This window comes from Oncorhynchus keta, chromosome 14, assembly GCF_023373465.1.
Source record: "Oncorhynchus keta strain PuntledgeMale-10-30-2019 chromosome 14, Oket_V2, whole genome shotgun sequence".
NCBI lineage: Eukaryota > Metazoa > Chordata > Actinopteri > Salmoniformes > Salmonidae > Oncorhynchus > Oncorhynchus keta.
In genome coordinates, this window is record NC_068434.1 from 36,731,945 (window position 1) to 36,748,408 (window position 16,464).

Below are 16,464 nucleotides of genomic sequence, written 5' to 3' on the forward strand. Positions count from 1 at the left end.
TTGTGCCTGAGCAGCACCAGAACATCCAATTGTAATGTATTTTGTAGTTGCTTTCAGCAATGAGGTGCTTGAAAACTACACTGAACAAAAACATAAATGCAACATGTAAAGTGTTGGTATCCATTTTTCATTTTCCGCACAAAAAGCTCAGAAATGTGTTTTACATCCCTTTTAGTGAGCATTTCTCCATCTACCTGACAGGAGTGGCATATCAAGAAACTGATTAAACAGCATGATCATTACACAGGTGCATCTTGTGCTGGGGACAATAAAAATGCCACTCTAAAATATGCAGTTGTGTCACAAAACACAATGCCACAGATGCCTGAAGTTTTGAGAGAGTGTGCAATTGGCATGCTGACTGCAGGAATGTCCACCAGAGCTGTTGCCAAAGAATTGAATGTTCATTTTTAATCCAACGTTTAAGAGAATTTGGTAGTACGTCCAACCGGCCTCACCTGCAGACCACGTGTAACCACGCCAACCCAGGACCTCCTCATCCGGCTTCTTCACCTGCGGGATCGTCTGACACCAGCCACCTGGACAGCTGAAGAAAATTTCTGCACAAACTGTATCAGGGAAACTCATCTGCGTGCTATTCGTCCTCACCAGGGTCTTGACCTGACTGCAGTTCGACGTCGTAACCTACTTCAAATGCTCACCGTCGTTGCCCACTGGCATGCTGGAGAAGTGCACTCTTCACGGAGAATCACGGTAGACGGCAGATGGTAGACGTGGATGGCGTCATGTGGGAAAGTGGTTTGCTGACGTCAACGTTGTGAACAGAGTGCCCCATGCTGGCGGCGGGGTTATGGTATGGGCAGGCATAAGCTACGGACAATGAACACAATTGCATTTTATCGATGGCAATTTGAATGCACAGAGATACCATGAGATCCTGAGGACCATTGTCGTGCCATTCATATGCCGCCATCACCTCATGTTTCAGCATGATAATGCACAGCCCCATGCTGCAAGGATCTGTTCGCAATTTATGGAAGCTGAAAATGTCCCAGTTCTTCCATAGCCTGCATTCTCACCAGACATGTTCACCTGCTGAGCATGTTTGGGATGCTCTAGATCGATGTGTACACCAGCGTGTTCCAGTTCCCGCCAATATCCAGCAACTTCGCACAGCCCTTGAAGAGTGGGACAACATTCCACAATCAACAGCCTGACCAACTCTATGCAAAGGAGATGTGGCACATTGCATGAGGCAAATGGTGGTCACACCAGATACCGACTGGTTCTGATCCACGCCCCCACCTTTTTTTAAGGTATCTGTGTCCAACAAATGCATATCTGCATTCCCAGTCATGTGAAATCCATAGATTTGGGCCTAATGAATTGTTTTAAAATGGACTGATTTCCTTATATGAACTGTTATATTTTTATTCAGTGTAAAAGCGGATATACCTAGTTCGGTGGAGACCCGAGGAACGTCAAGAGTTAAAAAACCTTGTGAAGGGGTTTGGTATTTTTATATTTTAACAGTGAAGTTGGAAGCTTGTTTAGTACAGCTTTGTTAACAAAAAGGGAATAATGAAGTGAGCTTTGGAAATGTTATGAGGACCAGACAACTTTTTGATACAGGATGCAGTAGAGTATTAAAACTGTCACCTGTGATAAAGCGAAGGGTGCTCTATGGTAGACTGCATCCAAAGTTTTAAAGTGGCTGCTGCAATCTGGTAAATGGTGTCACCATAGTCAAGAACTGGCAGGAAAGATGACTATACAATCTGCTTCCTGCTATTTAGGGAGAGGCTAATCCCATTTCTAAAAAAGAAGCCCACTTTAAATCTCAGCTTTTTAACGAGCTCACCCATATGTTTTTAAACATGACATTTTTGTTAATCCAAATGGCCAGTTATTTATAGGTGGGAACGCGATCGATGGGAGAACCATCCAATCATGGCCTATTTTTGCCTTAACTCCCTTATTTGCACTCACTGTATATAGACTTTGTTTTTTTCTACTGTATTATTGACTGTATGTTTTGTTCATTTCATGTGTAACTCTGTGTTGTTGTATGTGTCGAACTGCTATGCTTTATCTTAGCCAGGTCGCAGTTGCAAATGAGAACTTGTTCTCAACTAGCCTACCTGGTTAAATAAAGGTTAAATAAAAATAAATAAAATAATACACCTTTAATATCCAGGAAACGACACTTGAGGCTTTCAGAAATCACACATTGCATCTTATCTGACAGATCATTCTCAAACCACTTGCAAGAAGCCTGATCCAGGCCTATTTCAGTCTTTGCATTATAATTTTATGGTCAACAGTGTCAAAGTCCTTGGAAAGGTCTATAAATAAGGCAGCACAATGGCTTTTATGATCTAAGAAATGTAACACATCTAGAACAAGTGTAGCAACTGAAACGGTGCCATGTCCAGGTCTAAAATCATACTGGTGCACATTTAGAATAGAATGAGAAGACGTTTAAAAAGGTTATTAGTTGAGAGTAGGCCAAGGATTCCAAAACTTTGGAAAGGCAAGATAACTACCGTCCAATTTCCAAGTTCTCCTCCTTTAGGTAGGGGGAGGACATGTGCCACTTTCCAGATCTTAGGGGTAACACCTGAAATATAGGTTCATTATTCTGCAATAAGAGTGCCAGAGAGTTGCAGTAAAAAAGGATCAAGATCATTTTTAGCAATACACTTAGTACATCATAGATATAAAATGATTGAAATGAAAATAGACATTCTCTATCTGGGTGTGAATCCTTCTCTACAGTCTGTTTCAAGGTGAATAAGTGGAATTAGAGGAATTTTCAGAAACAATTATTTCAAATAGATGGCCAGTTGAGGCAAAATGGTTATTAAAAAGCACCACACATTTCCATTTGTTCTATTATGGGACCAGAGGCTGTCATAACCTGACTACTTTCCAGAAGTGGATTCCCACGATTCTCAAATACACAGTTCAGGAAGTATGTTGACTTTGCTTTTCTAACCAGAGACAGATATCGATTTCTCAAATGTCTGCCAGTCGGAAGTAGTATCATTCAATCTAGCCTCAGCCCAAGCTAAATTTCTTTCCTGTAATTGTTCATACAATTCATGCGTGAACCAAGGGATTGATCTATCCTTCACGCATACGTTTTTTTTATACCAAGTTTTCAGAATGTTATACGGCGCATGCTTATTTACAACAGTTTTAACCCCCAAAGGGCGATGTTCAAGTCCCTGCGACAATCTAATTAGCATAATTTTTTTTTTTTAAATCCTATAAAAATCTGTCAGTTTAAACTAGAGAGATGTTTTTTTGCATTGGATGAGTCTCAATCCATCGCATCCGCCTGTGTCGCATTTCTGTCTTCTCACAAAATCGTCTGTAGCGTTCGAACGGTTTGGCCTACAAACTAGGGCTGGGCAATATGGGCAAAATATATCACGGATTTAAAAATTTTAAAAATTATGAGGATATTTTATGTTTTTAATAATAAAAGTTCTAAATTTGCTTTATGAGTAGTGCATGACCCTAGGGTGGCAACACATACATTCTAAGTGATTTCCATTGGTCTTTCTCCATTCTGATTGAACAGTATAAAACAATTAAACTTCAATCCAAAAGGTGTCATCAATTTCTGCATATGAAATCATTTCCACACTGCCACATAGGGCTGCACGATATCTGGGCCTTATTTTTAACCAAATGTTGCAATTTGACTTGCGATTTAGAGCAAAACACTTGGGTTAACTGTCGGAATCATGGAAATAGAATGTATATTCTAATTATATAGTTAGAATATAATGGTGGGCACTTTTAATAGTGTTGTTTGACATGACAACAAATGAAAACGCCAGGGAGGAGTAATTGTGACAGGGTATGAACTAGTGTTGATAGGTGTTTCCTAGGGGACCCTATAATCTGTGGCTACATTGAAGTAGCTAAGAGAAAACATTAATGTAGCTAACATATTCTTGCTTTGCGTATTCATCTTTAAATTGATAAGATTCTGTTGCACAAACAATATGCTGATTCAGGTCTACACCATCACTGGTATTATCAGGCTGTATAGCCAAAGACGCTTGCTCTTACGCAGTACACCCCCCACTGTTTGGGAATCACTGGTTTAGTACATTGACAAGATAACATTATAATTTTTTTTACACAGGTGTTGTAACTTGGAATTCATATTCATGGATTATTGATCTTTTATTGATTTTTTTTTACATAAAATGCTTGCTGGGCATAACATACATATAACCAGAGACAGCAAAGTTTGTGTGATATATTACGTCCTTGTATGGCATTTCTCACATGGTATGACAGCAAGGGGAAAAGGGGGGAATTGCAGGGCTTCTACTTTTATCATCTAAGAAATATAGCTAGTCAATCACTGATCTGGAGAAGGTTATACGTTTTTATTTCCTCATGCCTAGATTACAGTAACTATTTGTATATACTAGAGGTCGACTGATTAATTGGAATGGCCGATTAATTAGGGCCGATTTCAAGTTCATAACAATCATTTTGTACACCGATTTAGCAGATTTGTTTTTTTACACCTTTATTTAATCATTATTTAACTAGGCAAGTCAGTTAAGAACACATTCTTATTTTCAATGGATGGCCTAGGAATGGTGGGTTAACTGCCTTGTTCAGGGGCAGAACGGCAGATTTTTTACCTTGTCAGTTCAGGGATTTATTCTTGCAACCTCACTGTTAACTAGTCCAACGCTCTAACCACCTGCCTCACGAGGAGCCCGCCTGTTACGCGAATGCAGTAAGAAGCCAAGGTAAGTTGCTAGCTAGCATTAAACTTAATCAATCATAAATCACTAGTTATAACTACACATGGTTGATGATATTACTAGTTTATCTAGCGTGTCCTGCGTTGCATATAATCGATGCAGTGCGCATTCGCGAAAAAGGACTGTCGTTGCTTCAACGTGTACCTAACCATAAACACCAATGCCTTTCTTAAAATCAATACACAGAAGTATATATTTTTAAAACCTGCATATTTAGCTAAAAGAAATCCAGGTTAGCAGGCAATATTAACCAGGTGAAATTGTGTCACTTCTCTTGCGTTCATTGCACGCAGAGTCAGGGTATATGCAACAGTTTGGTCCGCCTGGCTCATTGCGAACTAATTTGCCAGAATTTTACATAATTATGACATAAAATTGAAGGTTGTGCAATGTAATAAGGAATATTTAGACTGATGGATGCCACCCGTTAGATAAAATATGGAACAGTTCCGTATTTCACTGAAATAATAAACGTCTGGTTTTCGAGATGATAGTTTCTGGATTCGACCATATTAATGACTGTGTTACTATATTATAATTAAGTCTATGATTTGATAGAGCAGTCTGAGCGATGGTAGGCAGCAGCAGGCTCGTAAGCATTCATTCAACCAGCACTTTCGTGCTCTGCTGTTTATGACTTCAAGCCTATCAACTCCCGAGATTAGGCTTGTGTAACCGATGTGAAATGGCTAGCTAGTTAGCGGGGTGCGCGCTAATAGCGTTTCAAACGTCACTCGCGCTGAGACTTGGAGTAGTTATTCCCCTTGCTCTGCATGGGTAACGCTGTTTCGAGGGTGGCTGTTGTCGATGTGTTCCTGGTTCGAGCCCAGGTAGGAGCGAGGAGAGGGCCGGAAGCTATACTGTTACACTGGCAATACTAAAGTGCCTATAAGAACATCCAATAGTCAAAGGTATATGAAATACAAATGGTATAGAGATAAATAGTCCTATAAATACTATATTAACTACAACCTAAAACCTCTTACCTTGGAATATTGAAGTCTCATGTTAAAAGGAACCACCAGCTTTCATATGTTCTCATGTTCTGAGCAAGGAACTTAAACGTTAGCTTTCTTACATGGCACATATTGCACTTTTACTTTCTTCTCCAACACTTTGTTTTTGCATTATTTAAACCAAATTGAACATGTTTCATTATTTATTTGAGGCTAAATTGATTTTATTGATGTATTATATTAAGTTAAAATAAGTGTTCATTCAGTATTGTTATTATTACAAATATATATATATATATATATATATATATATATACACATACATACATTTTTAAAATCGGCCGATTAAATCAGTATCGGCTTTTTTTGTCCTCCAATAATCGGTATCGGCGTTGAAAAATCATATTTCGGTCGACCTCTAGTATATACACCAGGAAATGTAACCCTATCACAACTGCTTCTCTACACTGGCTACCGGTAACCTTTTAAAATACATTTTCAAATGCCATTTTTCATGTTTAAATCTAGGCTTGGTTTAACCTCATCCTACTGTAGATCTCAGATCTTCTATCTCCCTACGAGCCAAGACGGTGATGTAAAGTGAACTCAGAAATATAAAGAAAGACTGACTTGTGTAGCCTGGTCTTTGAACATGTTTCCGCCATGCTTGGATGGAATATCGTGTTCCCCAGGATCCTGTGTGCGGTGAATAAAGAAACTTCTTGATTGTAGAGACTGATCAGTCATCTTCAATTGGTAATCCTGAATATCTGGAAACAGAACAGCTGGAGACAGCAATTTCCTACAGTCCTATCTTCAATAACACGCTCCTGAGGCTACCTTGCTTTACAACACATGGTCAACAAAACACCCACATCACTCCACAGAGACAGAGCTGGAAAGACTTGTGGGCCAGCGTGGGACAATCTAAAGAAGGATATCCTGTTGATCCCAGACTGAGGTGGAAACAAACATCACTTCAAGGGGCAATCATTAGTTGCTTCATCCAATTTTGGACTTATAAATGAATTAAATGTACCCATTCATTCTTGAAGAATATGACTTATAAATGTCTTGTGAGCTTAGTTCAACTGTCACACCCCTTCAGAACCCAGAATATAAGCTTGTTCTACTCCAATGTTTGTAAAGAGTAAATGTCAAAATTATAGTTTGAACCATGTTACATCATGGATTGTCAGTCCTTGCATCCATAACTCCTTTGAATTTGAGAGCGGTTAGATTTCTCCAGCCCAATCCTCCGGTTCACACCGTGGTGGGGAGTCCACTTTGTGATTGCTTCAACTGCTGATTGCAGCTTTAACCAATAGTATCAGTATGGCTACAGCTGTGAGGAGGTGGTAATCGATTTCATTTCACCATTCTGTAATAAAATGTACATTATTGTTCAATTGAAAATGTTCATCGAGAGATGACTGCCATAATCTACGGCCCCATTCATGCTTGACTGTACGGTGTCTAGAAATGAGTGACTTAATTATTGGCCTATCTATTGCCTCCGCTCTACGTTACATAGGTTCAACAGAAAGACAACTATGCCACGTGATCTCTGGTGTATGGGATGTGAGTGAATACCCTCGGCAGCGTCACAGCTGGAGCATGTTGAGTAATAGATACGGTGTGAAGAATACGCAGAATAACGTGACGCGTTTGATTTCACATTCACCTGGTACACATGGGTGGCACAGCCAGAAGAGGACTGGCCACCCCACATATGCCCTCTCTAATTCTCTCTTTCTTTCTCTCTCTCGGAGGACCTGAGCCCAAGGACCGTGCCCCAGGACAACCTGACATGATGACTCCTTGCTGTCCCCAGTCCACCTGACTGTGCTGCTGCTCCAGTTTCAACTGTTCTGCCTTGTTATTATTCGACCATGCTGGTCATTTATGAACATTTGAACATCTTGGCCATGTTCTGTTATAATCTCCATCCGGCACAGCCAGAAGAGGACTGGCCACCCCACATAGCCTGGTTCCTCTAGGTTTCTTCCTAGGTTTTGGCCTTTCTAGGGAGTTTTTCCTAGCCACCGTGCTTCTACACCTGCATTGCTTGCTGTTTGGGGTTTTAGGCTGGGTTTCTGTACAGCACTTTGAGATATCAGCTGATGTACGAAGGGCTATATAAATAAAATTGGATTTGATTTTGATTTGATTATCCACCTTGTCTCTTCTCCCACAAAATAAGCATCAGAACCAGCTGGTTAAATCGCAAAAGGTTATGCTTTGTGTCAATGCTGTATGTAAATTTAGCCTTAACACTAACTTCATCCAGACCGCAATTATTCACCCAAATTCAAATGTTAGAATGAAACACTATGGCCATTACTATCTAATCATCATGTCCAACAAATTACTTGCGTGAAGTTTAATACAGAATTGAATGGTGCTCAGGTTTTTCTTTATCAACACTATACTACTGTAGGCCTACCTACCATATATTTTCAGGGGGACATTCTTTTCATGCCTAGAAAATGGTGACAAGTGTCCTATACAAACGATTCTAGGTTTAGATTGTCAGCAGTTTAGCCAAAGTCCTTGCCTCATCAAAAAGTTTAAATAAAAAAGGTTAATGTACACTTGAATATTTACATTAGGTGTAAATATTCTCACGCATAAATGCAGTGAGTTAATCTGATCTCATGGATTATTTCAGGAACATTGAGATGGATTGGATTCCTTAGTCATCTAGTTTCCATTTAGTCCCCAGACACAGTTTGCAACACCTATAGGCCTACTTTCATGAAATGTAAGATTTATTTTCTTGATTAATTGTAGACATTCTAACACCGTAGCCTACCCTATTCATTTACCAGTGGCTGTTAAAATAACAGGTAGGCCTATTATTATTAGGCTATTAAAATAGGCAAATTAGTGTCGAGGGTAGAACCCTCATGGTGCTCCTGACGACCGACCTCTAAAAACTGCCACTTGGGAGGGCCTGTTGCTTGGCGAACCCTCGCAGGTCCCAGCCCACCAGGGATTCATTGTGTGTGTGTGTCCAAGAAAAAATATTTTAAAAACTAGTCAGCTGGAATGCTAGGCTATTGCTCTGTCAGCTGTTATAGTCTACTTGGCAGTGGGAGAAGATGATACTTTCAGGCCAATTATCCATAACAGTGCCCCACAAATCTGAGCAATCTAACTGTGGTATACTTGATTCCCATGTTGGCCTAATATTATTATTAATATTATTATTAAGTAATTGGTTATTCATTCGTATTTGTTTTAGTGAGCGACACTGGCGTCCTGAATGTAATAGTAGTACATTTACATTTAAGTCATTTAGCAGACGCTCTTATCCAGAGCGACTTACAAATTGGTAGGGCTAATTAATAGGCCTATCGTGTCACATGCGTAATTGCGCCTTAGTGTCACCGGATCCACCGCTGATGACTTAGGTAAAATAAATCATGCTTTTTCTACCTGAATTTCATGAGTTTCAGCTTCTGATTATCAAAAAGACACAGGTTTCAAAGTTCAACATTGTCAATAAACTTAATGCATGAATGGTCAATGAATTACACAAAATATCACATATTTTAGTAGAAAAACCCTTAGGATTGATAATGGAACAGGTGGAGGATTAGTCGTTGACGTAGGCTTGTCGGGTGGAACGCGACAGACCTCGAACCACGCCCACATCCCCAGGCCGGAATTGTGCTGACCACCCCCCACCTGCAAGACCAGGTCCTATACAGGAGATGGTCCGTTCCCCACTAGAAAGTCAGCCCTAGGGCACGGCCCTGGGTTTAACTGGGATTCCCAGCGGGGGCAGAAGGGAGGCAAGCGGGGTGGAGGCGGGTCGGTGGTATAATACATCATAGGAAGGTGAGAGCTGCTTATAGGCCTATACCAAGTGTAATTTAAGGAAATTAGGTAGGCCTACGGCAAAAGGGCAGGTTGTAAGGGAGATGGTGGAGTGGCTAGAAAAGTGGGGTATAGAGCAGGTGTAGGCCTATGGTAAGGAAGCATAGTGTGATCAAATCTGAGCTATCCATGTCCAACGTGAACTGGGTACGGGGAGCTGTCCTTACAGCACACTTCTTGCAGCACTGTCCAATGGAGGCGGCCGCAGGGCAATAGCATAAGCTCCAATCATAAAGCGTGCGCCACTGACATAGGAGAAAGTACAACACTAGGCTTGGTCGCCAATGGTTTGGCTTAAACCTTTTGTTTGCCGTGCCTCTTAAGTATTTGTTAAATGCCTTTATCATCTCGGGACACACCTGAGATTGGAGTCTGATCTATGAGACTTTTTATTAACTGTAATGATTTGCCGTTTCATTTATCCTAACTACACACCAGCCACTACGACCAGAGCCATGTCGTGTGCACAAGAGGAGAGCTTCGTTCCGAAGCCAGAAATATATTGACATAGAACCCAATGTCTTGAAGAGAAAGGTAGGCTTAAGTGCAGGTTAAAAGATAGAATTCCGGCAGGAGTAAACTAGAACGAGGAAGTAGCCAAGAATCGAAAGAGAAGCATCCAGGAGCAAGTTGAAAGAGGGGGCGGGAAGAAAATCCCCAGATGCGGGTCACAGTCAGACTATATTGGTCTGAGACCCACTGCAGCACAAGTCAACCGGGTGGCCCAGCTCTCACACTAGTAATAATATTCATTATTAATAACGGTAGACTACAGGCTTAATAGCCAAATCCCCATGAAACAGCTGTGGAGGCAAAGTTAAGCCATCATGTTAAACATTTTATTTGAGAATGTGATTTAAATAACACCTAAAACACAATTTGTAAGCTACATTAATGAAGGGGATCAGAGGGGAGCATATCCGCTCTCACACTCACACACTCCCCGTGGCGAGAGAGCGTGCACAGTTCATATTGATCATAATGACATAGCCTAACTTGTGCAGCCTAACCTACAAACCAAAGGTTCTGCTGGAGCCTTTCATTGTGTAGAAATCGCCATAGATTACAGGCTACGAATAACTTTTTGGTAACCTGAGGACAAAACAAATCTTTCTTCCTCATGTTGGCTAACGCAAGTGACGCACACACACATTCCTCCAAGCATTGTTTCCAGGACAACCATGGTAATAAATCTCACCCTAAAAATCAGATGCGATCCCTACATGGTGATTGATGGATGGATATCGATGAATAGTCCTACTTATGTAACAACTAATTTTAACACACACACGTTATGAGATGAAGGGAAGGGGGAAGAGGTAAAAGGACCCATGAGCACCAACATCTTAAGTTCATAAGAGCTCATTACATTTGGTGTCAAATGAAAGCTAAGAGTCTATATTTTACAGAACTGAAGGCATATATACATTTTTCAAATATATACATATATACACACACACGCACGTCAATTATATATACACACACTTTTTTTAAATTATTATTTCCCATTCTAAAACTAGTAATAATCAAAGGCTTTGGTTTCTAGTCAAACAGATGGAAGAGGTCTCGAAAAATATCTAACCCGAAGAAGTCTTAAAAATGTATTTGAAATACAGTACCTGTCAAAAGTTTGGACACACCTACTCATTCAAGGATTTTACTTTATTTTCACTATTTTCTACTTTGTAGAATAATAGTGAAGACATCAACACTGAAATAACACAAATTGAATTATGTAGTAACCAAGAAAAGTGTGAAACAGTGCCTTGCGAAAGTATTCGGCCCCCTTGAACTTTGCGACCTTTTGCCACATTTCAGGCTTCAAACATAAAGATATAAAACTGTATTTTTTTGTGAAGAATCAACAACAAGTGGGACACAATCATGAAGTGGAACGACATTTATTGGATATTTCAAACTTTTTTAACAAATCAAAAACTGAAAAATTGGGCGTGCAAAATTATTCAGCCCCTTTACTTTCAGTGCAGCAAACTCTCTCCAGAAGTTCAGTGAGGATCTCTGAATGATCCAATGTTGACCTAAATGACTAATGATGATAAATACAATCCACCTGTGTGTAATCAAGTCTCCGTATAAATGCACCTGCACTGTGATAGTCTCAGAGGTCTGTTAAAAGCGCAGAGAGCATCATGAAGAACAAGGATCACATCAGGCAGCTCCGATATACTGTTGTGAAGAAGTAGGATTTGGATACAAAAAGATTTCCCAAGCTTTAAACATCCCAAAGAGCACTGTGCAAGCGATAATATTGAAATGGAAGGAGTATCAGACCACTGCAAATCTACAAAGACCTGGCCGTCCCTCTAAACTTTCAGCTCATACAAGGAGAAGACTGATCAGAGATGCAGCCAAGAGGCCCATGATCACTCTGGATGAACTGCAGAGATCTACAGCTGAGGTGGGAGACTCTGTCCATAGGACAACAATCAGTCGTATATTGCACAAAGCTGGCCTTTATGGAAGAGTGGCAAGAAGAAAGCCATTTCTTAAAGATATCCATAAAAAGTGTTGTTTAAAGTTTGCCACAAGCCACACCAAACATGTGGAAGAAGGTGCTCTGGTCAGATGAAACCAAATTGAACTTTTTGGCAACAATGCAAAACGTTACGTTTGGCGTAAAAGCAACACAGCTCATCACCCTGAACACATCATCCCCACTGTCAAACATGGTGGTGGCAGCATCATGGTTTGGGCCTGCTTTTCTTCAGCAGGCACAGGGAAGATGGTTCAAATTGATGGGAAGATGGATGGAGCCAAATACAGGACCATTCTGGAAGAAAACCTGATGGAGTCTGCAAAAGACCTGAGACTGGGACGGAGATTTGTCTTCCAACAAGACAATGATCCAAAATATAAAGCAAAATCTACAATGGAATGGTTCAAAAATAAACATATCCAGGTGTTAGAATGGCCAAGTCAAAGTCCAGACCTGAATCCAATCGAGAATCTGTGGAAGCAATGGACATTAAACCAGGGGAAATCTGTTCTTTGGTCTGATGAGTCCAAATTTGAGATTTTTGGTTCCAACCGCTGTGTCTTTGTGAGATGTTGAGTAGGTGAACGGATGATCTCTGCATGTGTAGTTCCCACCGTGAAGCCTGGGGGAGGTGTGATGGTGCTTTGCTGGTGACACTGTCTGTGATTTATTTAGAATGCAAGGCACACTTAACCAGCATGGCTACCACAGCATTCTACAGTGATACGCCATCACATCTGGTTTGCGCTTAGTGAGACTATCATTTGTTTTTCAACATGACAATGAACCAACACACCTACAGGCTGGCTGTGTAAGGGCTATTTGACCAAGAAGGAGAGTGATGGAGTGCTGCATCAGATGACCTGGCCTCCACAATCACTTGACTTCAATCCAATTGAGATGGTATGGGATGAGTTGGACCACAGAGTCAAGGAAAAGCAGCCAACAAGTGCTCAGCATATGTGGGAACTTCTTCAAGACTGTTGGAAAAACATTCCAGGTGAAGCTGGTTGAGAGAATGCCAAGAGTGTGCAAAGCTGTAATCAAGGCAAAGGGTGACTACTTTGAAGAATCTCATATATAAAATATATTTAGATTTGTTTAACACTTTTTTAGTTACTACATGATTCCATATGTGTTTTCGTAGTTGTGATGTCGTCACTATTATTCTACTATGTAGAAAATAAAGAAAAACCCTTGAATGAATAGGTGTGTCCAAACTTTTGACTGGTACTGTAAATCAAAACACAATAATGAAGTTAAGACCCTTGGAAACTAATATTAACATTTATATTTAATTTTACTGATAACAATTGTGTTTATGATTTATTAAGCAATTAAAAGGTGTAAATTGGAAACCGCAGTTGGGTCACCAGCTACTGTCCTCCCTTCCACTGGCATACTGTTATTGACAGAATTGTGAAAACAGTCTTCTCTCTCTCTCACACACTCAAAGTAGAGTAGTGTATAGGTCTGTACAGTAAAGCACACTAGGGTACAATTTACTGTGCTCTACTGCGATGTCCAAGCAGCCCATTATTTATGCAGACATCATTGAATCTCAATTCAGAGTAGATGTTGAACAGAGTTTTTGGAAAACTTGGTCACATAAAAAGGGCCATTTTACTGTCATTCTGTTACAAACCTTACATCTGCACTGTTTTTCAAGTATATGGGTTGTTTTATGTGGACATTTTAATCAATAGAAAGCAATAACTCATACTGTTCCACTGCGCATCTCTTATCATTCAATTATGAGGCCCTCTGATTAGGAGCATGCATTGCTATAGACATGATGCTTCTGCTCCCTCCGTGTTTGCTATTGGTCCATCCTCGGATGTTGTATATCTCCCTCTCTCTGTCACACTGTAGCTTGCTATGGCGTCATATTCCCCATCACGAGAATGATGCAAATACGGCTAGTGAGCACCAAACAGCTGGATCCTCAGGTAAACACTCACCTGTCCTGGGGAAGGAACACCGGCAGGACCCGTTTCCCTTCAGGGTTATGGTAAAGTCCCCGTGGCGGTGCTGGTGAGGTTAGGGTTGGTTTGGGGTGATACAGCCAAAGGTAGGTTAAACCCGAACAACAACCTTCAAATGAAGCCGAAAGGAGCGTTAGCTGTGTGTTGGTCCAGTTCTTAGTAGGTAGAAAATAACTATTCTTGTAGTCTCCTGCGCCAGTGTTTGGGGCTGTCAGACAGCAATGTCTGTAGGTACAGAAAGAGTGTGTATTATGTAGTCTACAGATAGGCACGGGGTTGACTGGACACATAACAGCGCATGCTCAGATAGGCCCTGACGTCACGCCCTTCCTCTTTGTGCTTACTGCCACGTTCATGACAACCGGGAACTCAAAAACTTCTGACTTGCGACTTTAGTGCGTTCAAGACAACTGGGAATAAAATTAGGTAAAATCATGACCTCAGTGATCTTCAGGTCGGAAAGTCGGGGCTCTATAAATATACCCGTGTTTCCGACTATGAATTCCGATTTGGCTGACCGTTCAAAAGATTTATCCCTGTCGGAGCTCGTTTTTTTTTCTGAGTACATAGTTGTCTTGAACAAAACTGAAGTCGGAAGTCGGATATTTCCGAGTTTCCAGGTTTTAGAACGCGGCAAAATTCAATGTGTTCTGGGCACGCCGGTTCCAGAAGCCTACCCTTCCTCTTTCTCTCAATGTTTCTCCTCCAATCTCCCCCTCTTTCTCAGTGCTCTCGTTTCGACAAGCTTATCCCTGTTTTTATGAACACAAAATGTCGTCTTCCACTTTCTCCCTGGTTCTGTGAATATTCGCACCGTTCCATACTCACATCTAGTGGTATTCTAGGCGTATCGCAGCAACACAGTTCTTCAAGACCCATGCTCCACAAACATAGACATGTTGCCCAAATATAAAACCCAAATAATTACATATCCAAAACAAGACCAAGAGGGGGGAGGAACACAATAATGGTTTAATGTAGGCCTTCTTAAAAACGGTCTCCAGATTGCATTGTAGACTGAAGTACTGCAATATTGTGCAGTCATTTTACTGTTGAAATGTGAACTGTGCCAATATTAACCAGTTTCCTGATAATTCAATCTCTCTATACTGCATGTATGCATGTCTGTCTGCCTGTCTGTCTGCATAGCAGTAGGAATTTGTTTTGAGTAGGGGGTGCTGAGTGCAGGGGTTTGGGGGAAAAAAATACCATTTATAATAAAGTATTTGCAGGCCAACAATAAAATACAATTCCTAATGTGATGAGTAACCTAAGCATAGGACATGATTCGGTAACAGTAGTCACTGCAGCCTAAAGTAAATTTAAATACATTTGTCAAAAGTATACAATTACTCCCGTCTATACAGAAATAAATAAAATAATTCAAAATACTTCACCAGAGAGCATGACTTAGCCACAGGGGATAATTAGCTTCTTTTAAAGCTGTGGATTGTTTCAAATCACATGTACATGCCTAATTGGGAATCCCGCAATTTGGGCAGCGAACTTGGCAATATAGGCCTAGCTGATTATTGAGATGCGGCTGTCAGTAAAAAGCAACGCATCGAAAATGTGTGTGAAGTTGATGTGCCTTTAGTATAATTTGAAATGTTGAGACAAGAAGAAGGGGAGGGATGTGTGGCGAAGATGTTGGCACATCTCTCCAGAATGCACCCAGCTGTCTCCCACCAATTCTTGAGCATTCATTGTTTTATTGTGTTAACTGTTTTCCCTTTGATTGTTTATTTTCTATAAATTCCCCATTACATACCGTATGTTACCAGTAGTAAATGTACTGTTATTTGTTACATTCATTTCTGGTTGCTCTTTCCTGCAGTCAAAGGAACAAATCTCCCTCTAGTGGCCTCATGGGTGGAATGTTATTCATATCGTTCATCATTTTATAATTAATAAACATTTCATAAAACCCGCAGAAAATCTGGTGTCTCTGTGTCAAACGGGTTTTGTTATATTTCAGTCTTCTGTGATGTATATCAAATGTAATATTGGAATGCAAACTCAAAATTGAATACATTTAAACTCTATATCTGACATGGTACAGGTGTCTTCTTTTTTAAGCCCATAACCATGTGTATGAGGTTTATACTTCTGTTTCAAAGTAGATTTGTTAAGACTACCAAGAATCCCGCTGTGTGACCCTGATTTAACCCACTGCAGTAAAACGTTAATACTTTACCTGAAGTCAGTTGCCTATTTGGCCTGTAGTATGTTACTGCATAGACCTTTCCTGCAGTCAAATGACCTAGTGGCCTCATGGGTGGAATGTTATTCATAACATTTTATAGTTAATACACTTTTTTTTTTTTTTTAACGCTGAAAATCCTGTGTTTCTATGTTAAACGGGTTTGTTATATTTC

At 40.4% G+C, this 16,464-nt stretch overlaps 1 protein-coding gene across 2 annotated transcripts in view; it reads right to left on the bottom strand.

The window, feature by feature from the left end:
• Window positions 1-14,368, bottom strand: part of LOC118393356 (solute carrier family 23 member 2-like) — an 80,005-nt gene extending 65,637 nt beyond the window's left edge. For both annotated transcript variants that reach the window (XM_035785959.2, XM_035785958.2), the window contains exon 1: window positions 14,063-14,368. The gene's annotated coding sequence lies outside the window, so the exon portion shown is untranslated. The remainder of the gene's footprint in view (window positions 1-14,062) is intronic.
• Between the last annotated feature and the right edge of the window lie 2,096 nt (window positions 14,369-16,464).